A 6,954-nucleotide genomic window follows, 5' to 3' on the forward strand; every position below is an offset into this window, starting at 1 on the left:
TCTTCACAAAATACATAAACTTGAACCCATTTGCAGTCCACATTGTTCTAAGTAATTGTATGGCTAGTATTCACACTGATATAGGCGCTAGGCCTACTGTAAATTGCATTATGGCTGTGCATGGACACGCCTAACATTGTCAATAAGCAAGATTAAGTTTAATATTGATAAGGCCTAAAAAATAGAATGAATAATTCTAATCAAATTCTAAACAAAATAGGATATGTCACACTTACAGGCACCATTATTTCTTCCCGTGGGCATATAATATTAAAACAATGCAGAATATGGAGTTTTACGCACATGCACACTTTTCACAGTAGCTAGACAAAGATCCAATATAAAGAGAAAGGGAGAATGTCCACTCACCGTTATACTGCTCCTATATAGGCCTATGTTTTATTACCATAATCAGAACAATTTTACAGATCAGATCGTATTCACGCATTTCCAGAAGTTGCATTGCAAGCGGACGATGTCTCCATAAAACCAGGAAGGTGAAACATTCTAATACGTTTGGTAGTAATAAAATGTAATGAAAAACAAGCAGTTTAAAATAAATAAAAATACATGTAAAATGCAATGATATCTTACAATCGCCAGGATAAAAAGGTGGTAAGTGTTCGTCATAATTTATTGACTGAATGCACAAAAACAAAATAACAAAGTGAAATGGAAGAAACGAAACAGTTCTGTAAGGTGACATACACTAAACATGTTTGGCAGCGTGAGTGAAGGAGGCTTTGTTGCGAAATAAGAAGCCGATTCTAGATTTAATTCTGGATTGGAGATGCTTAATATCAGTCTGGAAGGAGAGTTTACAGTCTAGCCAGAAACCTAGATATTTGCAGTTGTCCACATATTCTAAGAACCGTCCATTGTAGTGATGCTAGTCGGGCGGGCAGATGCGGGCAGTGATTGGTTGAAGAGCATGCATTTAGTTTTACTTGCATTTAAGAGCAGTTGGAGGCCACGGAAGGAGTGTTGTATAGCATTGAAGCTTGTTTGGAGGTTTGTTAACAGTGTCCAAAGGGCCAGAAGTTTATAGAATGGTGTCATCTTTACCTACGTCCGACAAAGTCCGGTTGAGGGCACATCGGACGGAATTACATCGGCAGACCAGTCGTGATGGTTCGGCGGGGCTCCGTGTCGACAAAGTGTCCAGGCCTATTGGCAAAAGAGATATTATAGATGTAGTAATTTAGTTTGCCAGCCGGGAGATGCGCCTGGCTCGAGGCTAACTGGTGCAAGCTTCGGGACAAGGGTGTTAGCCACTATAGCCACTCGGTAGCAGCTAGCTAGCTGCGATGATCCAATGCAAAGGTCCAGAGCTTTCGGCAGGTATCCGGTGATGTCTGCTAACCGTGTATATGTGACCAATAAAATGTTATTTGATTACAAAGGTTTGACTCAGGGGTGTAAATGAGATATTTCTGTATTTCATTTTGAATAAATGTATTAAAAAAATCTAAATATATTTTTATTTTTGTCATTATGGGGTATTGTGTGTAATGTGTGAGAATGTTTTTTTAAATTTATTTTGAATTCAGGCTTTAACACAGGAACATGTGGAAAAAGTCAATTGCACTGCATCTGAGAACTGCTGTATATGTTTCCTAATGCTTGGTGAGAGAGTGGTTGTCCTATGGTTATTTTGCACACAACCTTCCCACAACGTTCTGGGAATGGTGCCGGATAGTTGCATGGGTTTGAAACATTCTCAGCACATTTAAAGAATTTCACAAAAAAAAACATATTTTCTTGGTATTTCATTACTTAGACAGAATGTTTCCGAACAGGTCAAACATGGTTACACTTAATAGATTTTTGGTAATGTCCTAGGACCGTTCTCCAACTGATTTGAAATAGGGAATGTTCTCAAATAGTTCAGAGAACATTATGAAACAATGTTGTTCTGTGGAAATTTCAGTACTTCAGCATAACGTTTCCAGGTGGCACAGGTTTCCTCGTGGTTCTATTTAATGTCATGTTCTCAGAACATTAAGATAACTTTTTTTTTAAACACAATAAAACTACTAACATGGAATTATTTTAAGATGGCCATACCAGTAATCATTTAGATATTAGGTTTTGATTTTAGGACCCCTTATGGTATCAAAAAAATATATACAAAATTATTTGATGAAACATTGAATTTGGCCTTATTGCTATTAGCCCATAGAAATGCATTGAATAACAGCTTCATACATGGATAAATAGATAGTCCCCCCCAAAATCTAAAGGAAGTTTGTTCTGTAGTGCCTGTCCTATATCTGAGAGATATAAGAAAGATCAGGAAACTATATATATATTTTATGTATTTAACCCCTTATTTATGGCATTAAACTGTCTCCATATATATACTTCCATTCATTTTTTTAAAAGTGGTACCCGGTTACCTTCAGACTAGTCTTGTTGGACTTGTTGTTCATCCTAGTGCAAAACAACCAACATGTACGTGTTTGTGAGAAACTCATCTTTACACAGACGGGTATTAGTGTGTAGCCCAAACGGTTCAGACACTGCATACAGAAGTTGGCAGATCGGATCTAACGACTACAGAGTCTTATCTTTCCATAGAGTGGTCATAATAGTATATAAAGTGTTCGGATGCAATACACGTTTTGTGAGAAGACCGATTTTCAGGATGTCTCATGGTCTGACAAACACCGCTCTAGCTCTGCCATTTTTCACCGCAGATGCGGAAGGGCGACATCGGTGGATGCAGTTGGTTGCCCATGCAAAAAAACATATCTCTAGCTTAAACTGACAGATTTTGCTGGGATTTTTTTTGTGTGGCCACGGACATCGACTCTAGGTTTGTTTTTATAAAACCTCCCAGGAAAACGTTCAGGGAACCATAGTACAACGTTCCCAGAACCTTCTTGAGACCTCTAGAACAGGCCAAATTTTCACTTCCTTTCTCAAAACATTTAAAAAACATTTGGATTTACCAGTCAGGATACTTTGGCTTTGTTCCCAGCACAAATGGGAAACCAAAAACGTACGTTCCCCACAACTTCCAAGGAACCAAATGTGCTAGCTGGGAGGTCTCTGACCTCCTCTCTGTATGCCGTGTCATCACCGTCAGTGATCAGGCCTATCACTTTCATGTCGTCAGCAAACTTGATGATGGTGTTGGGGTTGTCCGTGGCCATGCAGTCGTGGGTAAACAGGGAGTACAGAAGAGGACTAAGTACACATCCCTGAGGGGGCCCCCGTATTCAGGGCCAGCGTGGTGGAGGTGTTGTTGCCTGCCCTGACCCCCTGGGGGCTGCCAGTCAGGAAGTCCAGCATCCAGTTGCAGAGGAAGATGGGGTTCCAAGCTTGGTGATGAGCTTGGAACAGGACTATGGTGTTGAATGCTTAGCTGTAGTCAATGAACATCATTCTCACAGGTATTCCTCTTGTCCAGGTGGGATAGAGAAGTGTGAAGTGCAATTGAGATTGTCTCATCTGTGAATTGTTGGGGCGGTATGCAAATTGGAGTGGGTCCAGGGTCTCTGGGATAATGGTGTAAATGTGTGTCATGACCAGCCTTTCAAAGCATTTCATGATCACATATGTGAGTGCTGTGGGACGATAGTCATTTAGGCAGGTTACCATGGAGTTCATGGGAACAGAGACAATGGTGATCAGCTTGAAACACGTTCAAATTACAGACTTGTGTCTGTATCACTATCTGTGCTGCCATGGTGTTATAATAGTGCGTGAAGCCGTTACATGAGCACGTGTTTCTATTCTTATGTCGGCTATGAGCCTTCCAAAGGGGATTTCACCTCCACTACAGAATCAGATTAAACCCAGTCAGGGATTAGGGACAGGGAACAGGCCAGGGACTGACGAGGAGCTGAGTGGGTTTACGTTGTGTGGGTGTGTGTAAAGCCATCTGTAGCTCACAGGGTGACAAAAACCAAGTTGGCAGCAATCCCTCTACAACCGTCTTCTGACATGGTGGAATAGAGGTGTATTGCTGCCTGTTTGGCATTCTCTCAATCTGTCACTGCCTTTCAGTCTCTATCTCCCTCTGTCTCTCTCAATATTTCTATCACGGGACCTATGATAAATACAGATATACACTAAGTGTACAAAATATTAAGAACACCGACCTAATATTGAGTTCCACTCCCCCCGGGGCATGGACTCTACAAGGTATCAAAAGCGTAACACAGGGAATCTGGCCCATGTTGATTCAATTGCTTCCCACAGTTGTGTCAATTTGGCTGGATATCCTTTGGGTGGTAGACCATTGAAAAACTCAGCAACGTTGCAGTTCTTGACACAAACCGGTGCGCCTGGCACCTACCACCATAGTACCTTAACCATTGGTACGGCAGGTAGCCTAGTGGTTAGAGCATTGGACTAATAACCTAAAGGTTGAAAGATCAAATCCCCAAGCTAACAAGGTAAAAATCTTTAATTCTCCCCCTGAACAAGGCAGTTAACCCACTGTGCCACTGTTAACCCGCTGTCATTGAAAATAAGAATTTGTTCTTAACTGACTGACTTGCCTAGTTAAATAAAAATTAAATACCCTGTTCAAAGACACATCTTGCCCATTCACCCTCTGAATGGCACACATACAATCCATGCTTAAAAAGCCTTCTTTAACCTGTCTCCTCCCCTTCATCTACACTGATTAAAAAGTGTATTTAACAAGTGACATCAATAAGGTTAAAAATAACCTTCTTCCTCCACAGGCTAGCAAGCAAGCTAACCACCACCACCAATCTCTGTAGGTACTGTAGACTCTATTCATAGCAAGGTGGAGGTGGTGCAAAGGGAGAACAAACAACTTAAAGAATCATTGCTTGATGTACAGTGTCGATCAATGCGGAACAATCTAATATTCTCAGGGATACCGGAGAATGACAACAGCAGAGCCTGTGAGGACACAGTCCGAGACTTTATGTCAACTCAACTAAAACTGCCCACCGATGTTGTGCGCAATGCCACTTTCTCCAGAGTCCATAGAATAGGCAAGGCCTCTGGAAATAGGCCACAGGCTATTATTGCATGTTTTGATAAATTTAAGCAAAAGGAAATGACGAAGAACATGGGGAGAGAACTCAGAAACACTGATTTTGGAATGAATGATCACTTCCCCACTGAGATCAATGAAAGGAGAAAAAAACTATCCCATCATGAAGGAAAAGCGTTGCCTGAATCAACGAGTCTCCATGGTGATGGATAAACTTTATATCAACAGGCAACTGTATCAGGACTCTAGAGTAACTCCCTGGTTATTTTAATTTAATGTTTAAAACTGAGTTTGTGTGTTGTAGTGTATCATGACAACTTCAACTATAAGAAATACATGCTATATTGATCTCCACTTGATAAGGAAGCTGCATATAGCTCAGGTTAATGTATGTAGCCTTCCTAACAAAATACATGAGGTTTTTAACTTGGTCAACATAAATAATATTCATATTTTGGCTTTGACGAAACACATTTAGATGCATCTGTAAATGATGGGCAAATGAACATTCAAGGACATAGTCTACTGAGAAGGGACAGGAACAGGAATGGTGGGGGTGTTGCACTGTATATTCAGAATCATATACCTTTTAAGAGGAGGGATGACCTTAATGTAGGTCAAATAGAGGCACTATGGGCTCAAGTACATCTACCTCACCAGGCACCCATATTGGTAGGATGTGTGTATAGACCTCCTAGCTCTAAGGTGTCCTATCTGGATGACTTATGTACTGGGTTTGACCAGGCCACAGATACCAACAGAGATATTTTTATCTTGGGGGATTTTAATATAAATTGGAAGGATCACAATAATTCGAATAGAACAAAATTGATGAGATATGCTAAGAACTGTGGTTTGAAACAAATGGTTAATGATACTACTAGATCTTCAATTAAGTTGGGTCATCGTTCAGAAACATACATAGATCTGATTTTCTGTAATATACCATTGCAATGCTTAAAAGCCAGATCAATGTCAGTGGGCTGGACAGACCATAATATTGTGACCATAACCATGAACACCAAGGTTCCAAAGAAACCCCCTAGGATTGTGGTCAAAATAAATGTTAAAACATTTAATCATGAGTTATTTCTAAATGATTTGGCTGCTGTACCCTGGGAGCTGATTTATCTAGAGGATGATTTAAATCACGCTACAGAATGTTTTATTGATTTGCTCACTGAGGTAATGGACCATCATGCCCCTATAAGAAAGAGAACAGTTGGTGCCCGTCCATTGTCCATGGATTGATGATGAACTGGGTGAAGCTTTTTCTCAAAGAAATATGGCAAAATCTTAGCAGCCAAGTCAAAATTAGAAAGTGATGAACAGAATTATAGAACATTACGTAATTATGCAGTTAAATTGAATCATTTATTTGAATCGAAGGGGAAAAAGTTATTTTACAACAATGCTTTTACTGATTGTAAAAATGATTCTAAAATGGTATGGAACACAGTTAAGGGCTTACTTGGTACATCAATCTCATCATGCCCATCTAGTGTGGAGGTTGACGGGAGAATAATAACAAAACCAGTTGATATTGCCAATTATTTTGCAGATTTTTTTACACAGAAAATTAAATTACTAAGCAACAATGTAGACATAAATTCTTCCAAACAAGCTATTGTCCAATGGATTGATGATCATATTATGAGCAATAAGATCTGCTCTTTTAGTCTACAAACGGTGTCAGTGGAGGAGGTGTAACCTATTGAAGTCATTACCTGATGGTAAATCTACAGGTTATGGTCTTATGGACAATTTTTTGCTTCGCTGTGCTGCTCCCCGGATTGCAGTTCCACTGAGATACATATTTAATTGGTCACTAGAAAAGGGGTTGTTTGCAAATGTATGGAAGCATGCGAAACTGTGTCCTATTCCGAAAGACTGCAAAGAACCCATTACGCCTGCCAATAGTCAACCAATTAGTCTACTCCCTACACTCAGTAAGATATTGGAGGGTATTGTGA

This window comes from Oncorhynchus masou, chromosome 12, assembly GCF_036934945.1.
Source record: "Oncorhynchus masou masou isolate Uvic2021 chromosome 12, UVic_Omas_1.1, whole genome shotgun sequence".
In the NCBI taxonomy this organism is placed as follows: Eukaryota; Metazoa; Chordata; class Actinopteri; order Salmoniformes; family Salmonidae; genus Oncorhynchus; species Oncorhynchus masou.